Genomic DNA, 18,081 nt, shown 5'->3' with positions numbered 1-18,081 from the left:
GTGAGCCTCACGCCATTCTTGTCCAATAAGGCTTTTTAAATATTTTTAAAATAAATTTAACTTAGGCAACGGACATTTTTGCTTTCATCTAGTGACAGGAATTTTAAGGAGAAAGTGCATAAAAATAAACATACTTGATTAAATAAAGTGGTAATTAATTGAAGGTCTACCTTACTGGCTGTTGGCATATTGACGGTTTGATTCAGAAAACACAACCTTGCAGCTAAAAATTGGCCAAAGTTATCAAGGATCTATCATAGCCAGCACAGCTCTCTGTCTTTGGCAAACCACAAAGACAGAGTAATAAACAATCAAGTGGTATTCTGTAGAGAAACAATTCTAATCATACAGGATAAATATGACAAACATGGTGATCTCTTGGAGTATTGTTTACATGCTTGCTTTTAGTTTTTATTTTTTTGGTCTTCGTGATTTGGTTTCGCAGCTGCGTAGCCAATTAGAAATGAGAAAAGGTTAGGACTTAAACTTATTATTCACCTGAAGGGAACACTGATCTATTTGTTACGCTATAGGTGACTTGACCGGGCAATGAATGTGTGGGAATAATTACAGAGTTTCAGTTATTCCATTATCCTGGACACCTGTCCTCCGTCAAAGCCCACGTGCCAATGCCATCTTTCTACAGCCGGGGCTGCGTGCTGTTGTCACTGTTGTTTGCTTTAGTTTTATATAATTTAAAAAATATCCAGTCATTATTTCAGCCAATTCCACTCCCATACACTTAAGTGCATTTATTGGTTAATGGCGTATTAATTTCTAATGCACTTTTCTATTCATTTGGCACGACTGAGACGATTGAAACGTTCAAGGAACAAGTGTCCAAACGGGCGTGGCTCCCGTGTCTCACGGTGGCTTTTTATTCACGACCCCTTCCTGTCTCGGTCGTGGTTTCCGAGGTCATCGGGATACATGTCCGCTCTACCTCTTTACCTGAAATTCATGCCTTAGCTCATTGCCATCGCATTGTTCACTTTAAAATGGTTAATTTTATGCTGTGTGAATTTCACTTGAATAAAAATGTACATTTCTGTAACTGCATTGAAAACATTGAGATTCACCGAGTGACTGAAACTTGAATTCGGAAAGACACAGGAGCCCTTTAGAGGTCAGAGTCGACTGGTTCAGCACAGGGACGGGGGCGGAGCTCCCAGCAGCCGCTCACGCGTGTTTTATTTTCCAAAGACTGTGATGACGCGCTCCCTCGCCAACCTGAGCTCGGAGAATTTGGGGTCAGGTGATATAGGGAATGACTAGGCCATCCATTTGCTTACACTTAAACGTGTGGCAACTTATGTGATCGTAATTTATAAATTCTAACGTCCTATTTAAACACCGTGTGAGCTTTATGATGAGGCTTCTAAGACTGTTCGGGGAGGACAAACATGGTCCTGGCTCCTGCGCATCACGGATTCTGCACACGTGCACATGGGTTCCGCCTGGCGCTGTTTCATTGTACACCTTTACACACATTGTAACTGGGCCACAGGTTCATATAACTATTTCGCCACTGTAGTTTGGACATTTAAAAATTTTAATCTCTCATTTAGGGTTCCCCCCCTCTGGTAGTGCAGAAAAAAACAGTGTTGAAATACCATCCCAAATTAAAATCTCAGAAATAACACGCCAGAGACCTGCTTCACTCACTTTATGTTGGAGAACTCTCTTAGCTAGTTAATGTCCATTTATATGGTAATTGCTCTCCAATATACGTCTTCTTTTTCTCTCTTCTCCAAGATTCCACTTTCACCTGATAACACCGGTCATTAACATCCTGTGTGAGTACAAATGATCTTCATGAATAGTGCAGGACAGATCAATAAAATGTTCAAGTTTGGCTTAAGCTGAATGCGTAACAGTTCATGAATTAAAATGAGGTGAGAGAATACTCGCGAACACCAGGCCTTTCCTCTTATTTCAGTAACTCTTTGGGAAGACTGGCCTCTCATCTGGCAGCAAGGTTCCATCTGCTTTGCCCACTGCTTGGCCCCCGAGGAATTAGGGAAATGGGAACGTTGCCCACCTTTAACTATATTTTAGCTAGTGTAGTTAGTTAGTTTAGTTTAGAAGGTCAGGGCCCCAGCTACCCCCTATGTTAAATTATAGAAGAAAAAGGAAGAAGCCAATCAGAGTTATAACATAAAGGAATCATGAGACCAAGAAAATGGAGAGGAAAAAACAAGAATACTTTAAGATTTATGTATTCAAATTTTATGTTAAAACCATTTATTGAGCACCTATTATATTCCAAGCAGTCTTTCTTTCTTTTTTTTTTTTTTCCTATTGGGGATATAGCTGCTAAGGCGACAGATAATGTTAGTCCTCTTGTTATAAAAGAGTGTACATGCAGCGTACACTTGTGTGGGTAAACAAGATGACGTAAACCGTGGAAGTTGTGAAGACTCAGGTGCAGTGAGACTGGAGAGAGGGGACCGGTCGGGGGGTAGGGAAGTCCCATCCCAGGTGGAGGCGCGCGGGCCGAGACCCGAGTGAGGAGCGGGCGGTCCGTGAGGAGGTGCGGGAACCTTCCTGGGCACAGGGTGCCCGTGATCCGAGCCCCTACATCAGGAGCCGGTGTCTGGCTCAGCCGAGGGCCCAGGTGTCCGGACACTAGCGAGTGAGACAAACATAAGGGCGGTGAGCTTGGCAGGAGCCACGGACACCGGGCCCGCAGGTCGCGGTGACAAGCTCTGAGGAGGTGTCCTTAAACCAATAGGAAAACCCGTCCCAAGAGCTGAGCAGAGCCGCCTGCACAGAGCGAGACCTTAGTCCACGTGAGACCAGGGGTTTCAGCCCTGACCGTACCATGAAGTCACCCTGCAACTGTGAAAAGCCCTGTGTCCCACCCGCAGAGGTGGCTGCAAGCGACCATGGGAAGGTCTAGGGTGGGATTCTATCCTGCAGGTCCAGCCAGGAGACACTTCGCTAGATTTCATCAGAGCTGTGTATTTGATTTTCTGTTTTGAAAAGAATAGGGATAATGGATATAGCCAAACATCGTATAAGATAGTTTTAAAATTATTTCATTATTTCTCTTATTTATTTAGGATATATTTTCTATTTTTCAAAACCTTAGGACAATTTAGGGATTTTTTAAAAAAGTCACAATACAAATATACACATGAGGCAAAATAGAAATGATTTAAATGATTCTAAAATATCTCTTTAATTGCGTTGACCAACTTAACAAGGCACTTAGGCAAATATATTAACACAAGGTTTTCCAGCAGATGTAGGGGAATGGAAATGCTTTCAGAGAAAGCACAAAAATACCTCATAGCGACGGAGAGAGGTTGGGAGATGGAAGAGACAGGGATGAACGAAGGACCTGATGTGCACACCGAGGCCATCTGGTGTCTGCGAGTGGACGTCCTGGGAGGCGGTGGCACACGGAGGGACAGCATGGAGTTTGTGGGGGATATAATGCCACTCACAGGAACTTGCTCCCACCCTGAAGCTTCCCCACACACGGAGACTTGTTTAGGACTCAGAGGAGCAAGAGCCAGAGGGCTTCGCGGAGTGTGGAAACATGAAGCCTTAGCCACCCTTATTAAACCGGATGCCTTTAAACAGAAACACATACAGAACCAGGTGAGGCAGTGATCAGCTGGCAAACCTGTGGCCGGAAGCTCACCGGAACCAAGGAGCAATGGTTCCACGGTTGCTAACTCAGTCTCTGTGGTGACTTTACAAAATGTAACTGCTGTGGGCAATGAGAATTACGTGTATGTACAAGTGTGTCCAACAAAAGATGCACAGGATGTCAGAAAATTTTAAAACAGTGTTAAGAAATTTAAAATAGGTTTAACAATTTGAAATATATACCATGCTCACGTATTGTAGGATTCAACATTGCAAAAATGTTGTCATCACAAATTGTCTACATAGTTTAATAAGATCTCCATAAAAATAACATGTTAAATGGAGCTTGCCAAGATGTTTCTAAAATGTACATGGAAACGCAAAGATCCAAAATAGCCAAGGCAATCTTGACAGAAAAGAACGTGGGAGGACTTGAACTGCCACGTATAAAGCCAAATTCTTAAGCATATGGTTCTGACGCAAGGGAAGATGGAGAACAGAAAAAAATAGCCTTCAAATAGCCCCATGCATAGGGACACTTGATTTAGGACATAAATGACACATCAGAGCAGTAGAGGAAATGGTGTGGGACAACCTCCTCAAAGACACAAAAAAACATTTAAATACTCTACTGAACCCTACAGCATATCATTCACAACAAATAGTTCCACAGGGATTGTACCTACAGCTATAGCACACATGCATGTGAACTAACCAACGAGCCAAACAGGCAAATGCATTTACTTCAATTAATAGCATATCTTTATGATTCCAGAACAGAAAAAAACATTTAGACAGAATTCAAAAAATATCGTACAGAAAAATAAACTGAGCGGCATTAAAAGGTTTTTTATTCATCAAAATTCATCATTAAAAGAGTGCAAAAGATCATGTGCAACACAAATAATTACAAAGTGCTATTTTGAGAATATACAGAGAAATTCTATGTTTCATGAAGAAAGACTGAAAACTCCTGAGAAAAGGGGCCGAAATAACCAGGAAGCCTATGGAAACATGAACAACGTAAAGGGAGCTATTCAAATCATGCAGGTGGTCAGCATATATGTGGAAACATGCTTAACCACATTAGTGACAAGGGAAATACCAATGAAAAAAGAGTCCAATTCATTATCCATCCATGAGCATGGCTAGAATTCACACAGCCAGGAGAAGACACAAGTGGGGACCACAGAAACACTTTTATATTGGTGGTGGGAGTGTCAATTATTAGATTCACTTCAGCAAATAGGAAATATTGACCAAGTTGGAGATGGTGATGCCCTGTGACCAAGCAATCCATCCTCTAGAGCATACTCTCCAGAACAAGGCTATTCTGATCCCTGCAAAACAGTAAGGAAGACTTTATCGGCAATTGTTGTGCCGGGTTATTGCAACAGGGGAGAGAGGCCAGACTTGACTCCCCATACAATAAGGACAGTTGGGGACTGAGTTGGCTGTCCATGGGTGGGAAATGACTGAGAGGAGACACCCAGGGTCGGGGACTCTTGCTGACCTGGTCCATGACCTGAAGGCCAGCCAAGGACTCGGACATCAAAAGTTGAGGAACCTCATTAGCTATCAAGGGCGATCAGATCATGAAACAGGAGAGGAGGTTCTCACTAAACTGACAAATAAAATCCTTGCTAAGAATGGACCAGGGGACTGAGGCCAGAGTGGAATAGGAGACTCGGAGGAGCCAGACCAAAGCTGGGCCGCACGGGAGCCTTTGTAACACCCCAGAGGCACCTCTGTGTACACGCACCAGGAAAGAGACGTGCACTTGAATCTTCATAGCCTTATTATTCAAAATTTCCAAATCCCCAAGCAATCAAAATGTCAGTCACCAGTAGCAGGATAAATAAACTCTGATATAGTCGCAGAATGTAACACTTTATAATTTTGAAATGAATGACATATAGTTAAACACACACACACACAACATGAATCTTAAAAGCACAGCAGTGAAGGGGAGCGAATGTGGCAGGTGAGAAAGAACACACACGTGTGATTCCATTCGTATAAAATGAAAAAGCAGGCCAAGCTATACTACTGTACTTAGAGATTTACACTGAGGTAGTGAAGAGCAAAGCGTGAGTTTGTGGCATGGTCCCCAGTTGCACCCTTGCGTTTAGGAGACGAGGAGGAGGGGTTGTCTGTGACAAGCCAGCGGCCTGGGTGCTGGTTTCCTGGCCGTGTTCCAGCCTTTCCCCCAGGTGGTGGCTGGATGTGTGTTTGCTGTGTAATAACTCAACAAGCTGAATGTGCTTTCCTCATGCACTTCTCTGCATGATTTTATATTTCCTAAGGAAACGAGTTTTAAAATCTATCCAAATGTATTTTAAGCATTTTTAAATAACTCTAACATTTAAAATTGTGTTTTCTGATACCTTTTATAAGAAACTTTACCAGTCACATTTTGTATAAATGTCAGAGATATCATTAATTCTAGTGGCCTCTATATTGATTTTTTCCTAATTGTTTCCTGTGTATATGTTATACTACAATATTTAAATAATAACTTCTGTAAAAGAGAGAATGGGAACCTATGGATTGTGTCCTTCTACACTGGAGTATACCCCAGTAGCTTGATAATAAGTTCTTTTCAAAATTAAAACCCAAAATAGTTTAGATGGAAAACATCAGAAAAGGAGATTAAACTGTAAGGTTTCTGGTAAACGAGCTTTGTAAGCATGGTTAGCAGAAGAACCAGGGAACAGAAGTGCGCCCAGTGTGAGGGGGGACGTCCCTCAACAGAGCAGGAAGCCGTGTTCACACCCCTCATGCCTCTCACAATGCCTGCAAGCTGCGCTCCTCAGGGGTGCCGTGCGGTGTCCTCACAGCCTCGGTGGAAGTGGAGAACATCTTGCATATACACATCATGTCACCCTTAAATAAAATGCCAGTGTCCTCAGGTACGTACTGGTAGCCCCTTTGCTAATACTTGTGGAGAGTAAATGAATCCCTGGCTCGGTGGGGTTATATGAATTTTTAACATGGTAACACGTAGGACAACTTTGACTTTCAAATTTTACACACTGTAAGATTACTCTACAGCAGCTACATCCCTGTAACAATAATGCAGGTATTGAAGTCTGTTCCACAAATGAGTGAACTGAAGCTCCCACATTTTACCCCAGTGACTGAGTCGCCCAGCACGGGAGACACCGAGCAGACACAGCGACCAGACCTGTCTGGCGGCAGCGCCGGCTGCTAACTACGACTGGAAGGCCGCAGTTTCTGAAGCGTGGCCCGCCGTTCTCAGTCAGTGATCAGAACTGCGTTTGAAAAAGGTCTCGCTTGGCTTTGTTCACTTCATTGTGCCGCAACGTTGACTAAAACAGGGTGATTCTTAGTGCAAATCGATTACAAGTATTCAGCCTATTCAGATAATGGCATTTGTAGTAATGGTTTTTAAATGTGCGCTTTTGAGGTGGAAATGGTCGGTTGCGATGCTGGTGTCATCACAGCCAGACTCTGCAGGAACAGAGTGCGCTTCAGGCGCCAGGCCCACGGCCACCGGGGTCACTGAACACACAGGGCGCCCTGCCACGGGGCCATCCCACGGGTCAGTGTATCTGAGACACACCGAAGCGCTAATTTAATAAAATACAACCGAGTCACTTACGTATTGGACTGGATGTAATGCAATTGTTTTTCTCTGTTGCTGAAACTCATATTCAAGTGGGAGGTCTCGCTGTGGTAAGAAGAGGTCAGCGTGTACTTATGACTGAGACTGTGATCTCCCTCAGATGTCGTTCTCTCTTTTGCGTGCCATAAAATCATATCCTAATACAATCAAAATGTACATGAAATTAGAGTAAAATATTACACCAGTAAGAAGGTTTCTCTCATTATCCTGACATTTTTAAAAATACAAGGTTTTTATGATTATAAAACTAAATCATGGCAGCTGTAGAGTACCTTTTTTAAAAGAGAAAGTTTATACAAGAAAGTCAAAATGCTCTAAAGATAAGCTAACATATTAGCACATTTGTTTTTATTTTTCCATATTTATATTTTCATAACTTTACATAATACTGAAACTATATTTTAAGTCAATATTTTGTTATATAAATATTTCCACTGCCATTGACCCTCTATAATATAATTTTTAATACTATGTATTATGGATTTACCATAGTATGCCAAAGCGACTTCATTCTGTTATTCCCATTTTTACAATTTTATTTATAATTCTGGGGTGAAAATAATTGTAGAGATATGTACACTCATTTTTAAAGATTAACACCCTGGTATTTTTGTTTGTTTGTTTGTTTTTAGATGTAGAGTTATTGAGTTCAGAAATAATTATCTTTAAAATTCTTGAAATGTATTTTGGAGTAATTTTCCAAAATCCTGAAAGCTCCTTCAAGGAAAAAAAAAAAAAACATGCAGAATTTGTGTATCTTCCTCATTAGTAATAGCTCCCTGGCCTTGGGGGCGGCTGCTTTGCGCTGTGTGGGCAAAGCGCACGCACTCAGCGGCCAGGGCGCCTCTGTGGCTGGTTACACAGCTGGGCACTCACTTTCTGGAAAGTGTGTGGAGCGAAGTTTCCATGACCAAGCTGCACAGATTAAGGCCATTGGCCTTAATTGGAACAAAATACAGACGCAAGAGCCTGTAAGGAAATACTCCACGATTGTGCCAAATCCTGAGATAGTTTTAGTTTTAAGTCTAAGTTTCAGTTTAGTTTTAGTTTTGACACATTTTTGTCTATTCTGTTCTCTAGCAGATGCCCAGTTAGCTCCTGGCCTATCCTGTGTTCTCGACAAGTGTTCTTGGGTGAAGAACCTAACTGACAGCCAAAACAAATACAAGGGTCCGAGTCAGGGTCTGGGTGATAAAGCCTACGGCCCGCTACCATCATGGGAAAGACTGGTTTCTTTCTGACTCAGCTCACTTACTTGTATTGCAGTGGCCTGCATTTGAATTAAATGCTTCTACTACGTCGGCAGATGAAATGAATCTTTTAAGAGTAATGACTTAGAGCGCCCAGTCGCTGTGTATCCTGTGACCTCTTTGCTTCTCTCGATGCCCCAAACCCCAGACCCTTCCCTGGTCTCCGAGAACCCCAGTCTGCGCCCTCTGTGCCCTGGCCTTCTCCTCGCTCTCCTGGCCTCGCCGGGGGTGATGGGGGGAGGTGGTCGGGGGCCTGGGGGAGTGGGCCTCCTTGCTCCCCACTGCGGCTTCCAGGGCATGCTTCAGCTTTGTCACATCCCAGCAGATGATATCAACTGTCATTCTGACGGCCGCTGTCATACCCAGGGGCCCCAGAGATCCCCCCTCGTTTCTTGATGATTTGAGCCTGACTCACTGCCATTCTGTCCAAAAGATGCCTGTCTTCTACGTGTAGCAACGTGAAAGTTCAGGGACATGACCTTCCCAGCACCCCAGCCTCTAGTTATTTGAAATCCTCTCCTTGGAGGATGTGGACACGCCCCCTGCCCAGGTGACTCCCTCCTGCCAATTGCATCACCACCAGCAGAGCCTCTGTCCTCTCAGCCCCGTGCACCCCACTGTGGGCCGTCCGCTCCCCATCTCTTCAGCAGTTTGCTTCCCACCTTTCAACCCCGTCAGGTAGGCATTCTGGTGATTCCATAGCTCCATGATCTTTCCTGACCTACCCGGCCTAAGTCCTGTGGTTACTCAGTTTACTCACTACCGTACTCTGCCTCGCTTTGTTAATCACGCGAGAACGCCAGGTGGGAGCTAAGCCTGCCCCCTCGCTTGCATCCCCACAGTGAGCCCCCCTAAGGAGAGGGGCGGGACCCTCCTGAGGGGCCTTGCCCTGGACGTTCCTCCCTGAGAACTGCAAACTGGCCCTCATGACTCCTGGAGACTCTGTCTACTTTCTTATTTCATTTACCTCCTGCTGCTCTTGTCTACTCTTCCCTCAGACCGCAAACGCTGCTCTTCCCATTTTTATTTCTTGGTTTTCTACTCGCTGAAGAAATCGAGCTTCAGATTAGAACGTGCAACCCCCCACTACCACATCTCTCTGCCTTCCGGCATCTGCACCCACACACCTCGCGTTCCTGCTGCTCACACAGATGGACCACCTGTGACCTCCCCAAGGCCGCCCCCCATCCGCGCCCAGGTCTCAGCCCCTCCCACGTGCACAAGCAGAGGCTGCAGCGATCCCTGCTTTCCACATCATCAGTGTAATCACTGGGTTCTCCCAGCTACCGCCACATTTCTTTGCTCCCTTGGTAGCAAAACTTCTCCAAAGAACTGTCTAAGTCACTAAAATTCTAGATGATAATGTGAAAGAAAGTCTAGGTGACTTTGAGTTTGATGATGACTTTTCAGATTCTGCACCAAAGGCGTGATCCATGAGAATTCATTAAATTTAAAAACGTCTGCTGTGACAAACACTGTCAAGAGAATGAGAAGACAAGCCGTGGAGTGGGAGCAAAAAATGTCAAAAGAAGCATCTGATAGAAGACTGTTATCCAAAGTATACAGAGAACTCTTAAAACTCATCAATAAGAAAACAAACAGCCGGTCTAAAAACAGGTGAAAGACTCGAACAGACTCTTCACCAGACAAGATATAGAAATGGAAAATAAGCATATAAACAGATGCCCCACATCATACATCCTCAGGGAAATGCAAATTAAAACCATGAGACACCGCCACACACCTGTTAGAACGTCTGAAACCCAGGACCCTGGCGGCACCCAATGCCGGCGAGGCTGCGGGGCGGCAGGGGCTCCCTGCTGGCGGGTCGGAGTGCACCGTGGCGCGGCCGCTTGGGAAGGCAGCGCGGCAGCCTCACACAAAGCTAAATACGCCCTCGCCACATGATCCAGCAATCATGCTCTTTGGTATTTACCCAACGTTGCTGAAAATTTATGTCCGCACAAAAATCTGCACATAGATGTTTATAGTAGCTTTATTCATAACTGCCAAAACTTGGAAGCAGCCAAGATGCCCTTCTGTAGTTAAATGGATAAATACACTGTGGTCCATGCAGACAATGAAATGCTGTTCTGTGCTAAAAAAAATAAATAAGCCATCAAGCCATGGAAAGACAAGGAGGAAACTTAAATGCACGATACGAAGTAAAAGAAGCCAACTTGAAAAGGCTACATACTGTGCGAGTCCAGCTATCTGACATTCTGGAAAAGGCAAACCTATGCAGACAGTACAAAGAAAGATCTGTGGTTGCTAAGGTTGGGGGAGAGAAAGGGACGAAGAGGTGGAACACAAAGAATTTCTAGGGCAGTGAAAATACACGGTATTATCCTCTTTCACTTAATAGTTCATGTTTAATGGTATATTGGGTTTAAGTTTTGAACGTTTACATTTCATTTTGGAAGATCACCCATCTTCCCCCAAAATAGTTCTTTTAAATAATATGGGTGTCTTGCTAGATACCAGTGAGGGAACTTGGATTTCAGTCCCCAACTGCTCTTGCCGCTATGGCGACCGTTCGGGTGACATTTAACCCCGGAGCCTACGCGGAAGCAGTGTGCGTGACTGCGAGGTGGAGATGCCTGTGCCACTCTCCTCTGCCTTCGCCTTCCAGTCGCTTAGTGAAGACAAGTGTAACAGCTTTCCTGAAGATCACAAGGCCACAACATAGAAAGGGTCTGATCTTTGAATTACCACTTGCAAGAAAACTTTGCTGATCAAGAACGTCTGTTTGGGACTTTATATGAGGGAAAAGTAAACTGTTTTTTTCCATGCTGAGGCCATGAGGTACAGATATTTTGGAATATATTAGAACAACTAGTATTTGACCCAACTAACCCGCTACTCTCTAACAAAATCGAATGTCCCCTGTAGAATGTGAATGCTGAATCTAGCATTCCAGGGAGGTTCTTACATAAAAGTTTTGTGGTGATAACTTACATAAATGTTCATAATATTATGAGGAGAAAAAAACAATTAAAAACTATTCATAACTCTTCCATGTAACATGTGTGATTGTCAAAGACCTCTCTTTCCTATTCTTTGGCATGCCTACCTTCAGAAAATTTCTTTCACTTTTGGTTTTCACACATAATTAAAAGGTTATATAATGTATGCTTGTAGTATTTTATAAGAAGTGTGTAAAATTGGCAAAATTCAAAAACTCTATGATAATGGTATTTTAATAACCAAGTGTTTTATAGGATGGAATTTATTAGGCTTATCTCATTACAAACAGCAAAGCTATTCTAATTCAAGTTATCATTAATCCATTGATTACTGCCACAGGCAATTTTGGTATTCTTTCACAGAGCAGGATAGATATATGAACATTTAAAAACTCTTCAAGATTTACACTGTGGTCAGAAATGCTTTGCCTAATGCAATCCCACATTATTTTTCAATTTGGTAGTTTTGTAATTGTACTTTAAAATATCCTACTAGTCACCCCTTGCAGCATCATGACTTTGAAATGTCCTTAAAATACATTTATATTCATGCATAAAACTTTAAAAAAATTGTTTAATGCATCTTTGGTTCTCATAAATGAGAGCGTCACTTGCTCCAGGTACATGATACAGCAACGATCAAAAGCAACATCAGTGGTTGACTCGATAACAGTAGTTAGTGCAAAGCCTCCAAGACAAGATTTAGGGAACAACGTGTCGTGTTCAGTTGAGTGAAATGTATTCTAGCAGTCAGGTTACCTGCTCATAGGATCAAAAAAATATGAGGGATTCATCATCTTTGCTATGGAAGGTAGTTCTGTATCAAAGACAAAATAGTGTTGCTAGTTTGTGGTCCTGTTGTTACTCATATTAGAGTAATGAAATATTTAAAAAATACTTCCAGTCCTTTAAATTAAGTTGTCCATTCTATCTTTTATGTTGGACACGGTGTTTCCTATGTTTTTTTTCTCTTTGCATTTTACTGGAAGAGTCCATATGGTTGAAAATCTGCTACAATACACTTAGACTTGTCCTGGTAGTTCTCTCTGAATAAACGAACAAGCTATTAGAATTTATGGTTTGATTTGTTCTTTCTGTGCGGACTCTGCACGAAAAGCATAGGATTGACGTCACTGAGGTGTGTTCTCTGATCACCATGGAAACCTCGTGGGGGCTTAGGAGAGACACAGCTGATTCAAGGTGCCTACGCGGCCACGCATACTCTCACTGCATTAATGGGGGTGATCTTTTCACTTACTTCATCAACTTCTCTGGGGCTTCCCAACACTTTTGCCCCTTCTTTCTTCAGTTTCTTTGCCCCCTTTTTTTCTGCGTTCTGCCACATTCCAGGATTTATCACCACTGAGCTTTCCTGGGGGCCCACGTTCAGCCAGTGAACACATGCCTGGTTGTGGACAAAGAACTGACCAATCATGTTGCCTTTTTTCTAAACTTAATTTTATAACTGTCACTTGTTTGGTTGTACTCATGCATTAAGGCTTCCTTGTTAAACTTTGTGTTCAGAATGGTTTTGAAGTAATGAGGCTGCAGACTCCAAGATCCTGAGCTCTCTGTGTTGATTTAAATAAACAGGGCCCTAGAAAACAGGTTTTGCTCTTCACATATTTAAAAAATTAGAAGTACTCTGATAGTATATATTTTACATATTTTCTAATTTCCTAAAAATATACATCAGCAATGAGGTGACTCATAATTAAATGAACAATTCCACGCATGTGAGAATTTGGAAGATGAGGTGATGGCTGGAATGTAAGCTTCTAAAGAACTCACCAAAAATTTTAAGAAGAGCTTTGAACTTCAATAGGCTCTGGAATTAGTTTTTTTGGAGGGAATTCAGTCTTTAATCTCCAGAGACAGACATACCCTAGTTAAATAAAGCCACACTTTTGACCTCCCTCATATCTCGGTCCATTCAGGCTGCTACATACCACAGTCTGGGCAGCTTGTAAGCAACCAATATTTATCTGCCACTGCTCTGCAGGCTGGAGGACCAGGACCAGGGCCCCTCCAGATTTGGCATTCGGTGCTGGCTTCCTGGTTCACAGAACGTGCCTTCTCCCTGCAACCCACCTCTCCTGGCAGAGGGGGCTCCGCTGCTCGGCGGGGTCTCTTCACCGGGTACTTGTCCTGCTCATGACTAAGCACCTTCGGAAGGCCCCGCCTCCTGATGTTATACCATCAGGTTCGGCCTTAAGGGGGGACCACAGATGAATTCAGGGGAGAACACGTATTCGGGCCCCAGCACCTTAGTCTGGGAGAATTTTCTACTCATCTCTCAGGGCTTATGTAAGTAAGGCAAATATTAATGGCTTATTACATTGGTGTGGTTTGCTGAACCTTGGACCATACAAAAGATTTCCTTTAATTTAATTGTGGAAATTTCATCTGTGCTTATTGCACCTTTTTGGTTTTTCATTTCATAATGTAAACCTGGTTTCATTCCATTGTAATTTAGTTTCTGGTTTCGTAGTGCCAGTTCAATATTTTCTAAAACTGTGTGTGTGTGTGTGTGTGTGTGTAGCTATAGGTCTATGTATGTCTATGTCTAAATCTATGTAACTACCTGTAAAAGTGCTGATTTTAATATGAGGCTTCTCTAAATATTAAGACAAAAACCTTGCAGTGATATTACTTATGCTACTTGAGCACAATTTGCCAAAATAGGAAAGAAATTCTAAGTTGAATGTCCCAGAAGCAACCTGCTTTCAATTTTCTGTAGTATATAACTAGCAACTGCCAGCAGGTGTAACCAAGCAGACGTCAACTGTCAGACAGTATCCGCAAGATAAATAAAATCACTAAGGTAACATGCTTCTAAAAGCCCTGTGAATCATGAAAGCATTTTCATACAACGTCAAACCTAAATTAGACTTGGAAAACTAAAATTTTAAACAGTCCCCTTAAAAGTAGAGTTCGTTTTCCACTATTGTCTGTTTCCAAAGGCTCTAAATATGCATTCATCATGTGTGCTATATCAGTTTCCTTTTAAAACCAAAGTAAAAGCAAAACAAAATAGCGAGACTTAAAAAATCTTTCTCTGTTTTTTGTACCAAAGCTAATCAAAAGAGAGGTGCCTACGTGCGTCAGCCCAAATAGGTCAAATGTGTTCCATTTTAATAAAATAAGTGAGAGACTGAGAAGTTATGATTAAATTGAATATTTGGACCATACTTCATCCCTGGGGAGAAAAAATATTCCATACAAATTCAAGCGCTTTATTCTTCTGCCTGTAAGCTTGCATTTGTCAGCTTGAGATAGATTGTCTTCTTTGCAACCATCTCTCAATTGTATTTTGTCCCTGTGCCTCCTAATTGCCACTCTCTGTCTAGCCATGCTCCTTACATACCATATAAATCCTCAGTTATCTCTCTCACACACACACACACAGACACACACACACACACACACACGCACTCTCAACTTAACGGATACATGGCTTGTTTCAGACTGCTCTCATCTGTTGTAGGTGACGACGTCCCAAGCGTGAGCATCACTGACTGCTCCCTAATGGGTAGCAGAGGCGTGTAAAACAGTCAATGCATTTGTAGGTACAGGGCTGTGAGTTCTATCTGTTGGTAATCAGGCATCACAAACAAACAGAGCAGTGTAACCAGAGGATGCTTTTGTGACGTCACATGGCAGGCCACCTGCCAAAGTCCATGCAAAAATAGCTCATGTCCTAGGACACCTTCTAGTTTCCCCAAACCAACGTGCAGTCCAATTCGTACGAGCCCCCGGAGCGTTTGAAATCAACGTGTGTGTACTTTGAAGCCTTCATGCTGATGCACAGCTTAGTGCTGCGTTACGGCAGGAAGCAGTGTACGAAGCAGGCCATTGGTGATGCTTTCCCCTTCCAGCCGACAGAAGAGAAGGCTGCCTTGTGACTGTGTTATCTGCCACGGGCCGCTGAGAAATAGTACGCACGACGGTGGTGCTATGATCATTTTCGGCAGCTCTCTGAAGCTTGCCAACTGCAAAGTTACTCCCCGTGCAAGTTAATTAATAATGGATGCACTGCTAATAGATCCAAAATCTTAAGTTCCTGTTAGAGAGGGAAATTGTGCCAACACATCAGAGAAGCACTACATTACATTGGAGTGAGCGGGGGAGGAAGGAAGAGAGGGAGGCAGAGAGTGAGGGGGGAAAACCAAAGCTGTGCTTGTAGTGGATGCAATTTTTACTGTAAAGAACTAAAACTAATGAGTTTTAAGTAGTCAGTAAATTTGGTTTCAAGCCTTAAGTGTTTTCATATGATGTTGTCTTTTATTTCCATTCCAATTTGAAAATTAATTTCTCATACTCCCTATAACTTGATGAAAGTTAATTTCAAAATTCTGTATTTTTTTGGTTTCCTGGGAATACTTGTAGTTTCCTGATTTTTTTTTTAACTTAACAGTAGCCTATACTATTTTATATCTATGATAGAAATATCTGCATCTGTCTATCGTTCATCTCAAACGCACTTGCATCTATCACAGCGATAAAAGCAGTAACTGTCTTCGTCTGTAAACCTGCACGTCGGCCCTGACCTGCCTGCGGCTGTGCTCGCCTGCTGCGAGGACCAGCACACTTGTCCCGGGAAGGGCCAGCTGGCGAGTATTTTAGGTTCCGCAACCCCACAGGCCCTATCATGCTCACATCTGCCGCTGTAATGGGATCGAGGACAGGAAGTAAACAAATCGGGGTCCCTGGGCCATAATTTGCCATTCCCAATCCTAAAGACAATTTAGTTTGAAACCAAGGTTTATTCTGTAATCACCCAGGTTGACGTGACATTTTTCGAAGGCTCTGGAAATTCTCCCCTGGCTGGAAAGGCAGGTGCCGTGTCCACCTTCGGAGGCCGGGCGACAGCCCGCTCGCTCTCCTCCGGGTGCGCGGGGATCGCCCTGCACCTGCAGCCGGGGCACAGGCCTTCCCGGTCTGCATGGCTGGGCTCCTTCCACCTCCGCCGCCCGGCGCCCGTCCTCTTGACAGCAGCAGAGACAGGGTGGGCGGGGGCAGGGTGCGTGTGCCACAGCCCACGGGCTTCTGAGGAGCCATAGCTGTGCTCGGTCCTGCCGTGAGCAGCACCGAGAAACGCGCAGGGGGGACCTGGGGCGTTGGCTCCCCACCTCTGCGTCCTCCCTGGTCGAGGAGCTCTGTCCTGGGCTTGGGGTAGAGATGGCTGGCACTATTATCCTCATGGAGAAAAAACATCAACATAATGGAGGGCTGATCAATACATACATAAAAAATTAACAAATGCCACCCAAGAGTGTGCCTTAGATGGACCACGAAATCTAGGTGCCTTTTCCCTGTCTTTTAAGCTGTTCAGTGCACCATGTTTGACTTCAGCAACCCCAAGGGACCGCATTTCAACATAGCTTTTCATCTCCTCTACCACAGGAAGTGCCCTTTAAAAGTCTACACAAAATAATGTGAGCTGTGTGTCACCCGGCTTTGCATTATCCTCTGGGAAGTCACATGAATCCCTTGGCCGTGGATGCCTTTCGGGGCCAGGCCGGCAACCGGTCATGGCAGCTGCTTCCTCCACATCACTTTTCAGACATGCGCCTGCTGCACATTCTCCAAGATGTTTCTGGTGCTGGTCTCTCACGTTGTCCTCTGCTGTGGTTATCAATGAAGTATTTGTTTATTTAAATATTCGATGGTGAGTTATGTTTCATGTTAAAATGAAAGCCAGCCATAAGCCCATTGTCTGATCCCCAATGGCAGCCCTGGCTATGGTCCCCACAGGCTTTCCTTGGCTTCTCAGGCTTGTTGACACTCTCTTCCCCTTGGCCACGTGGAGAAATTGTCCTTTTCACCTGTGAACGTGCACTTGCAAATTGCCAAGAGAAATTGGTCTGTGCCCCATGGCTGATACATGGTGGCAGCTTCTGATGCACTGCTGTGTGGGAACCCCGAGCAGTGCTACCAAAGACGTAGCCGTGCCCGCCTGGCTAGTCCTGGTGCGACATGGCGGCCACACTGCCTCGGACGGCATGTCACATCTTTCTTTCCAATGATGTTTTAAAGCTTTGTGTGTATGTGTGTGTGTGTGTGTGCATAATATTTACAATAATGTCTATATTGAACATTGATATTTATATTTAGATATTAAAACTTTACATATCTATGTAACACAGAGGAAATATTTGTAAGATTATCTGTAAATTGACTCCTGACCCGGGAGCAGTCCTTGCCTCCAGTATCTGTCCCTTGCGTGGATGCAAGCCTGCCCTCTGCGTGCCCTCAGACAGCCATGTATGGTCACGGTGTAAAGGCAGGGAAGCCATTGCTGTCAGAGTCAAGGAGGCAGCCTCTTCCTACACCCCCCTCAAGGACACCTGCGACTTTGGGGGTCACCCGGGATAACCCCGGGTACAAAGCTATTCTGCCGGCAGTTAGGGGTTATGACAAATAAGGGGTGTGGATTTGAATCGGTGGAGGGTAAGGTGTGTATGGCAGGGCCCCGAGAGACCAGGCATAGAGACCCAATCGACGGATGCCTATATGGAAAATGAGCAGTGCCACCAAAGAGAGTGCCTTCAATCCCAGGGGAGTTACACAATGTTTATGTCTCCTGGCAGCAACGTGTGACAACGCCCATGGA

Source organism: Pteronotus mesoamericanus, unplaced genomic scaffold, assembly GCF_021234165.1.
Source record: "Pteronotus mesoamericanus isolate MK-2021 breed Mesoamerican mustached bat unplaced genomic scaffold, CSHL_Meso_final contig_74, whole genome shotgun sequence".
Lineage (NCBI taxonomy): Eukaryota > Metazoa > Chordata > Mammalia > Chiroptera > Mormoopidae > Pteronotus > Pteronotus mesoamericanus.
This window is presented reverse-complemented; position numbering follows the sequence as displayed.